The sequence below is a fragment of the Humulus lupulus genome, chromosome 7, assembly GCF_963169125.1.
Source record: "Humulus lupulus chromosome 7, drHumLupu1.1, whole genome shotgun sequence".
NCBI classification, from domain to species: Eukaryota; Viridiplantae; Streptophyta; class Magnoliopsida; order Rosales; family Cannabaceae; genus Humulus; species Humulus lupulus.
This window is the reverse complement of record NC_084799.1, coordinates 25,064,835-25,074,587: the sequence shown is the minus strand read 5'-3', so window position 1 is coordinate 25,074,587 and position 9,753 is coordinate 25,064,835.

The following is a 9,753-nucleotide window of genomic DNA, read 5'->3' as shown; positions in this document are numbered from 1 at the left end:
TCTGGTTTATTTGTGTTTCGTATTATAAGTCCATGGTCCCGAGATCACCTCTGTCCTACATTGTCAAGGGTAAGGATGTCAAAAGAAAGATTTGTAAATAGAATTGACTAAATTACAAAGGAATTAATTTTCCAGGGCAATGAAATAATTATGTGATAATTATGGGTAATTTATTAATTATGAATTAATTAATTATTTAACTATATAGTTTTTATTTTGAAAAACTATAGGTTAAAATTAATATTAATCTTGTTTAGATTAATATAAAGAGAGAGAATAATAAATATCTTATCTATAAAGTGATATTTATTTATTTAATTAAAAACTGATATTTTAAGATACAGTTAATTTTGAATTAACTGATATTTATGTTGGGATAAATATATTGTCTTAAAATTTTATTAAATAAACAAATGAGAAAATTAAGGAAACCCTAATAGGGCTGGGCGACACACACTGTACAATACAGTGTGTGGTGCCTAACATTAGGGATTTAATCCCTGAAATTTGAATTTTGAATTTCAAATAATTTTGTTTAATTAGTTATTCAATTATTCTTTTTAAATATAATTTAAATAAATAATTAAATGAAAATATCTAATTAGTTTAATTTGAATTATATTTAATTAGATTAAATATCTTTATAAGTCTGATAGTACATGACTTTCATAATAAAGCTTGATTATTATTTTTGAAAAATAAAAATACAGACTCTCTCTCTAAAGCGATAGTTTTCTCTAAACCTGAAAACTATTCTAAACCTTCTCTCTATCAAAACTCTCTAGATCTCATGTATTGAGTACATCTAGGGAGTCATATAAATCAACCTTTTGAATCCTACATGTCCACACACATCCTTGTGTGTTTGAGGATTGGTATGGAATATCAGGGTGTGAGATCTCAGAACACTGGATAAGAAGATCATTAATTTATACAAACTCAAGGACACTTGATAGGCTATAAAAGGTAATCCTTGATCTATTTGTGTGTGATTTAATATTTATATATGTGTATGATCCTGGCTGGTATTAATAATTATTAAAATGAGGCCATATATTCTGCTACGTACCTTTGATTTGATCATTTAATACCAACAATTGCTAACTGTATAATTCAAAATAAAAAATCAATTTAAAATTATTATTATTTATTTTAAATAAAAAATAATTTAAATTCTGTTTTTAAAAAATTAAACATTAAACAAAAAAACTAATAAGTAAACAAAAATTATTAAGTTAAATCAAAACAAAAATTAATAAACTAAAATAAGAAAAATAAACTAAATAAAATTAAAAAAATCGGTTCTCTCTCCTAAACCGGTTCTTCTTCCCCTCATCTTCTTCTTACCTAAAATAAAATCAACCCTAAGCCGCTTCGTCTTCCCCCTTTTCTTCTTTTTCTTTTTATTCTTCGGTGACAATCATCTCAAGAACACTGCCTTCGTTCAAGAGAAGAAGTCGTCGAAGAGCTTTGCCTGGGTCTTGAAAACGCCATCAAACATCCAGGTTGGGAGAGAACTATGAGGAAGGTCTGAGTTTGTGCGCAAGAAAACCCCAGATCTATTGAGGTGATTCCATCGGAGCTAGCAGTTGGGCGCGAGACAAGTCTTTTGCAGTTTGCTCTTTATGATGTATGGGTATCAACGTGAGGTTCTGAGGGTTTAAAGCATAGTTTAGCCGAGATTGTGGGAAGTTGTATCAACACAAGGTCTGGGTTTGGATGAATGGTCGAGTTCTGACCAAGTTTTGGTGAGGGTCCGGGTTTGATTTCGCATGGCCCGAGTTTGGTTTTAATATTTGATCTCATTTTTTTCTGGAAAAAATTGACAAATGTATTATGTTGACAATGATGAACAATTTTAATTATTATGGGATTTGTAATGCCCTGGATAGCCAAGACCTTTGCACTGTGTATTTTAAATAGTGCTACACTCACTATTTAAGTCATTTGGCCATAAACGTGCAACTAAACATGATTAACAACTCAGGGTTAAAATTTTTGGACGAAAGGAATAGTCTTTTCACTAAAACATTAAGTGCGTACATGAGATCCCAAAATAAATGTATACAAGGACATTTACAATTCCAAAAGGGGAATTACAACTCAAAAATTACAAACAGCCAACCTAAGCAGCAAAATAGGGTTTGACCCTAGTTCCTCTATGAAACCCTAGCTGTGGTGGTCGAGTAGCCGCATATGTACACGTCACCATCGAAGCTCTCAAACTCATGGCTGGTCCAGCTTCCCTTTCCCCTCACCTGCACTACATAGCACCCGTGAGTCAAGACTCAGCAAGAAAACTAAAACATGCTCATAAGCAATTTATTACATATTACAGAATCATAATAAGCATGCCTAGCAGTAAAAACCCTACTCATGCATGCATCTTATTCAGATAAATGACTACAACGTCATATCGAGGCATGTTGCCCTAAATAATTGACTAATAAGTGATATTGGGGCCCAGTGCCCTAGGATATGGGACCATGGAGTCACCTCGAGGCCCAATACCCTATCCTTTGTATAACTAGCCTTTGAGCTGGCCCAACGTACGTGGCGCTTTAATTTTCCAATGACCATTGGGTCGGACAAGCGTATGTCACACTCCTGATTAGGCCTAACCATAATGACCAACGCTCAGTGCGCTATTGCTGCCCTTGAATTATAATTCAATGCTTTCAACCAACACTTAGCGTGCTACTGCTGCCCTTGATGTAACGCCCCAAACCCCAGGGACCGTTACGGTGTGCCTTGTAAACAGTGCTAAACTCGCTAACCGAGTCATTTGGCCAAAATTGTGAACTAAGTAGAATTAGCGGTTTAGGGATTAAAAACTTTGGTTAAGATGTAACGTTTCACTAGAACGTTTAGTTTATACATTGGGATCTCGAAAATAAAGTTTCAGAGTTTATTACAGAAAATATTTACAACAGGCCGAACTAAGCGGCAAAACAGGGTTCAACCCTAGTTCCACTTTAAACCTCGGTCGTGGCGAACGAGCAGCTGCATATGTACACATCATCACCTAAGCTCTCCAACTCAAGGATGGTCTAGCTTCCTCTTGCCTTTACCTGCACCACGTAGCACCTGTGAGCCGAAGCCCAGCAAGAAAACACAATAAAGCGAGGCATAGTCTCAACAACGATCATAATAACCATTCAGGACTATTAGTCCAAGCAAATGGGTGACAATAGCCAAAAGCCACAATAATGAGCATCGCTCCTTCTAGCCATGTGACGATAGGGTCACCAGGGCTTAACTGACAAGTGATTCTTTCGTAAGTTTGATTAGGGCAGGTGCATGGTGAATGGTCACCAACATAACCTTCCTCCCGACCCTAGAGTCGTGCTATGGACAGCGTCCCTTGGCCATGTGACAAACAGTCACCGGGGTCATATACCTTGGCCATAAACATCTGGTCATAGACCAGGCAAGCGCTTATAGTTCTCATTAACCTTCCGGTCGGTCCAGCATTAATACCCCATATGAGTCATTCAATGCCGACCTCGATTAGATCTAATCTTTACTTGGCCCGGCGTTCACAACGCACTGCCACCTCTGAACCTTGGGTCGGTAAAACACGACCAGTGCTCAGCCCGTGGTGAACTTAACTAATAAGTCACAGCTTCACAGACGGATCTGACACCATTGTCGATTCTGACTAATAAGTCAGCGCCATACACAGGTAAGCCATGCCACCAAACACATATCACATGTCCAATATCTATAAACAAGGTATTCAGCATGCTTACTTAACAGATATTAGTACAATTAGGACTATGCATTAACACAGAGGCCCAAGCTCTGAGCGATATCACACCCATTATACAAAGCATGTCCTAATCACACGTTTCTTATGCATCATACGCAATATATCCACAAATCCAACATGCACCAATAACAGCCGTGCATGTCACGTTTAGTAGTCAACCAACATGCATCAAGAACAGCCATGCATGTCATGCATAATAATCAACCGACATGTATCAATAATAGCCATGCATGTCACAAATACACAGAGTGCAGTTTTCTTACCTCCGGTTCGAGTAGAAGTTAAAACAAGAACGACCTTTGAGAACGATCGATCCTTAATCCTTTGACGGTCACCTAGCCATAACCAAAACGATCTCCAATTAATGAAAATTACCAAAGATAGGGTCTTAACCCAAACCCCACTCTCGGGACCTCGAAACATGCCCACATAGTGGGTAGATTCGATCCCGGCCCTTAAGGATTGAAACCCCAAGCCAAAAGCCCTTAAAAACACCCAAAACAGGGTTCTGAAGAAGCAGGGTAGCGCTACAGCGCTGCCCTTCTAGCGCCCCAGCGCTCAAGACAGAGCCACAAACCGCCCAACTGAGCCCTATGTAGCGCTGTAGCGCCCTCTGATGGGCGCTATAGCGCTACCCCCAGACAGAACCATCCTTGAAACTTCCTTCTTCGACTTTCTCAATTCTAACTCGATTCTAATGCTTCCAAATCCCATTTTTGGTGCCAAATGAACCCAAAAACCATCCCCACATGTCCTAGGGACCACAACCCCAAGAACCCTAGCCAAAACTCCAACCAATTCCCAAGTTTCCAACTCAAAAATCAGCTGAAACTTAACATAGAAAACAGAGCAAAACCAAGAGTTCTAGTGGCTAGAAACTCACCTTAATCTCAACAACACACCCTCTTCAATGGTGGAGCACAACCCTAGCTTGGCGAAGCTTGGCTCATTGGCTTAATTCCTCAAACTGAGCTTGAAAATCCAAAGAGAAAAGAGGAAGAAAATCAATCGGGAGAGAAGGAAAAGAAGCTCTGTTTTTGTTACTCTTCTATAGCCTTAATGGCTGATATATATCTCTTAGGGTAAAAAGACCTAAATACCCTCAGGTCTAAAATAAAACCTTAGCAGCCACCAAGGGCAAAACCGTCCTTTCGTACCTATTTCATTAATCACAAATAACACCCTCCAATTCCCGCTATTCCCAATATTCTCAAACACCAATAAGCCATATCCCATTACCCTTTACTTCCCGGTAATGCTCTAACCATTAAATTCACCCCGAGACTCACCCCGAGCCCCGGACTTAAACCCGTTATGACTAGACCGAACACTTACATCTCACGATCGTCTCATGTCGATAGCTCGAACCAATCCACCTTACAATGTGGCTATATTAATTAATCACAATCATGCACCCAAAATATACAATTACGCCCACAGTGGCCAAATTACCAAAATACCCTCACAATAATAAATTCTCCCATACGCATGCACTCACCGTCATATAATAATATAATCCACGTAAATATGCATATATTCATGAAATACTATAATAAATCAATTATGGCCCTCCCGGCCTCCTAATCAAGGTCCTAAACCTTATTAGGAAATTTAGGGCATTACACTTGACTTATAAGTCAATGTCTTTCAATCAGATAATGCAAATAAGAATACACCATTCAACAATTATCCGGATACAGAGCATTTAAGCATGCTTAATCAAACAATCATATGTATAATCATAATCAAGCACATTTACAGGGGCCTGAGCGCTAATCATAACTATATCTGACAACCGGGCCAAGCCCTAATCACATATATCACGTATTGGGTGCAATTTTCTTACCTTTGGTCCAAGTGTAAGAAAATAGGCTCGTATGCACGACTCCCAAGAATGATCCTCTCCCGAGCCTAAGCGGTAACCTAGTCACAACCCAAAAATAACGTTCTCACTACCATTCGATTCTATAATTGAACCCCAGGACTAATCCCATTCTCTTAGGACCTCAAATTCCCACAAATGGGGTGGTGAAATCGTCCCCCGAGCCCCTGGGCCTATGCCATAAAATTAAAAAACTAAGGCCCCTGAAAATGGCCTAGAGCCGCTGTAACGCAATCTTCCTTAGAGTCGTTACTAAGTGAGTTTAAAACGTGCTAATCACTCGATAATCGAGGTTTTAGGTTAAAAGTGTAGCTAAACTGTGTTAAAGGTCGTTTAAAGGCATTAAATATAAAAATGTGGTCATTCATTGAAAATACTAAAAATTAAACAATTAGGATCCCAAAATACTATTTAGAAAATATTTACAACTCAAAATACATTTGGGGTCTACTAGGCGACAAATTCAAGTCTGTACATTTCATTTCCCAAAAAAATACCCATGGCCGTGGGAGTCAGGTAGATCTTACCCTTGCCCTTACCTGCACCATAGAACACCCGTGAGCCGAAGCCCAACAAGAAAACTCAAGACAAAACAATTAACATATGCATATCTATCAATTAGCATATAACACAACAACCAATAAGCTAAACACATAGCGGCCATGCCGTCCCAGGAGCTTTACCAGGCCTTGGGTTTGCGGTCTTCACCGTGAGGATGACTCAAACATCCTAAGAGGGTCTCACCCTAATGGCTCGCACTCTGCGTGCTCAATGTCGTCCCTATCCCTTGTCGTACTCGGCTTTGCACTCCGCGTGCTAGCGCCGCTCCCGGCCCTTGGGCACTCGGCTTTGCACTCCACGTGCTCAACATAGTTCCTGGCCCCTTGCCATACTCGGCTTCCTGCCATTCTCGGCCTTCGCCGTTCATTCACAAATATGAAATACATAGCATAATATCAAGAAACATTTAAACATATTCTAAACATAAACAATAAAGCTACGCTCTGCAATTTAATCACATAGGGCCATGCCCTGCAATACAAACAATAGGGATAAGCCTTGGTCTACGAGTACAACAGTTTTCTTACCTGTGTCCCAAGCTTCTTCAACACCGCAATCCCGAGCACAGTCCTCTAACCCGAGCCTCGCTATAAACCTAGTCACAACACATTAACAATAGCCACCCATCAATCTCTAATCCAATAAATAACTTTGGGATATAATTCTAGCCTCAGGGACCTTGGATTCTACCAATCCGGGTGGTAAAATCCTTCCCGAGCCTTAACATTAGGGTTCCCGAGCTAAAATCCTTCAAATAGCCAACATCTTGAACTTGAGCCACGGCGCTCCCATCCTTGGGCTGCGGCGCGCCTGGGCAGACAAAGGCTTCCAACCTCTCCGATGCACATGGGTCGCGGCGCCTGAACAACAGGGTCGTGGCTCGAGCCTCCAAACCCAGAAAACACCATTTTCACCTGCGTTTCTGATAACTCTAGAAATTAGAATTATTTTACCACACTTTTTAAGCTAAAAATGATTTAGTTCTTAAGTTTTTAATTAAATTATTAAGTTTTAATTACTTTTTGAATTTATTAGCTTTATTTTAATTTTATAGATTTTTGTGTGTTTTTTATAGTTATTTTGTTGTAAAATATTGTAGCTAAATATTTAAATTATTGTTGTTTAGTTTAGGGTAAAAAAAATGTTGTTTTATTGAAATTAAATGTTAAATATAAAATAAGTTATAATTAATATTTTCAAAAAAAAAAATTTGATTTATTTTATAATTGAAAATATTTTATTATGATTTAGTTTATGTTTATTTTGTAGGGAAGTTATTGCAATTTTTGACCTTGAAGAGTAAGGAAAAGAATGAAGAAAAGTGGCATTTTTGAGAAATAAATAAAAAGCTGGCATTTTTGGAAGACCATCACACCCAGCTCATTTGGGCCCAAGCCCAACAACACTCCACCAAAGTCACCACTTTCTTTCAGCATATGCTTCCTCTACCTCCAAGAATCAACAAAGCAGCTCCTTCACGTTGCCACTCTTCAGCATATATCACAAGCACTTCATGCCTTCAATGTTCCAGCTCACCTCCGTGTGACCAGCTGCTTCAGCCATTTGGATATATCACTCCAACAACCAGCCTTCAGCCGCATGAAGCCAAGGCCCAAGTGCTGCTTCCCTTCCCACCGTGGGCCTGTGCCAGCCCAGCCCAGCAAACAACCACAATCTGTTGCCTCTTCTCAGCTTGCATATATGCCGAACCACTCCAACATTTGGCCCAATCTAGCCTAGACCAAGCACCAAGCAACCACCAAAAAGACCCAAAAATCACATTTTCATTCCCAATATTTTTCACTCAAATATCAATTCACTTTTCCCTATTTTTCTTACCTAAATAAACATTCCTAATTTATTTTTTTACCCTAGCTTTTCACTAATCTTTTACCCAACCAAACATTTCATTTTTCCAAAACTCTTACACTTACGCTATTTATCCTACCACTTCCCAACACAATTAAATTAATCAATTTATTTATTTTAATTTGATTAATTTAATCTCCACATTTTGCCTATAAATAGAGTCTTGTAAGACCATTTGAGGGAGCTCTTCTTCTTCATATTTTTCAACCTCTTCTACACATTTTTCTCTTCTTTTCACTAGTTTCTCTCTACCATTTTCATCTTTTGAAGAGCATGTCAAGTATGTTATTTTGTAATTTTTATCTAGTTATGAGCTTCTAATCTTTTTCAAAGGTTATTAAGATGATGATGAAGCAAAATGTAACTAGATAGTATTTTTTTATTGTATGTTGATTTCCCATTTGTGTAACATTGTTTATGGATTTTTCTATCAAGGATATGCATTCTTCATCTATTATTGAGTGTTAAAGCATATTACACTTAGTTCTTCATTATGCAAAAATATGATATTCTTTGATTAAATGTTTTTCATTAAATTGTTCACATCTAATTCTTAGAGCATAAGTATCATATTTTGCCTAAACATAATCTCTTTGATTTTTTGTAGTTTCATTAGGTTGTAACACAACTAATGCTTAGAAATTATATCTTAGATAAGTGAAGAAAAATCCTACCTTTTTGAAAGAGTAACTTGTGCTTGAATAGAAAATATATTTTGAAAAAATATATAGTGTGATTTATTTCAACTATATTAAAACTTGGGAATCAATATACTTATAAATACTATTGAACTTGCATTTTGTGGATTCTAAAATCTTAATAATCTTATTTTATATATCTCATTTGAAAATCATTTTTCTATTTAATCTTAAATCTTTTTATTACTTGTGTTTTATTTTTCTAAAACAAAATCTCATCAAATATTTGGAACTAGGTTAGAATATTCTTGCTTTGTTTGAAATAGTTTCTTTTGATGTTAGTCAACTCCCATGGGTTCGACCTCGTACTTACATGAACATTATATTCCGAAACGATTCGTGCTCTTGCGAGCTTAAATATTAAAACACCCTTTTGGGATCAACAGTTTCCCTCAAGCCTAAACCTTAATTTCATACTCCAAACACCACTTAAACTCATAATTGAACCTGAATTCATTGTCTACATAACCTAGGCATCACATCCACCTAAGAACAACCCTCTAATCCTCATTCACACCAAAATTCAAACCAAGCACAGCTAACCAGACCAAACCTCATGCAAGCTTGAGTTCTTAACATAATCAAGGAAATTCAACAGCAAGATTCAATTAAAGAACTTACCTATACACTTAAATAAATTCCTGAACTGATTCCCTGAGCATTAAGCTTCCCAATCCTCCAATTCACTAGCCCAAGTCTTCAAAGTTTCATCAAAATTCAAACACCATGAAAGGGAGAGAGAGCCGTGAGATAGAGATAGAGAGAGAGAGAGAGAGAGAGAGAGTGTGTGTGACGCCCCACGTCACTATGGCTGCTTTCTGGAATGACGACTGGCCCTACAAACCAACACGAGTCTTTTCAGCGTTCTTTGTCCTCACTCACATGCTTCCTAGGAAAACTTCCCAAGAGGTCACCCATCCCTAGATTACCCCAGGTCAAGCACGCTTAACTTTGAAGTTCTTAAGTGATGG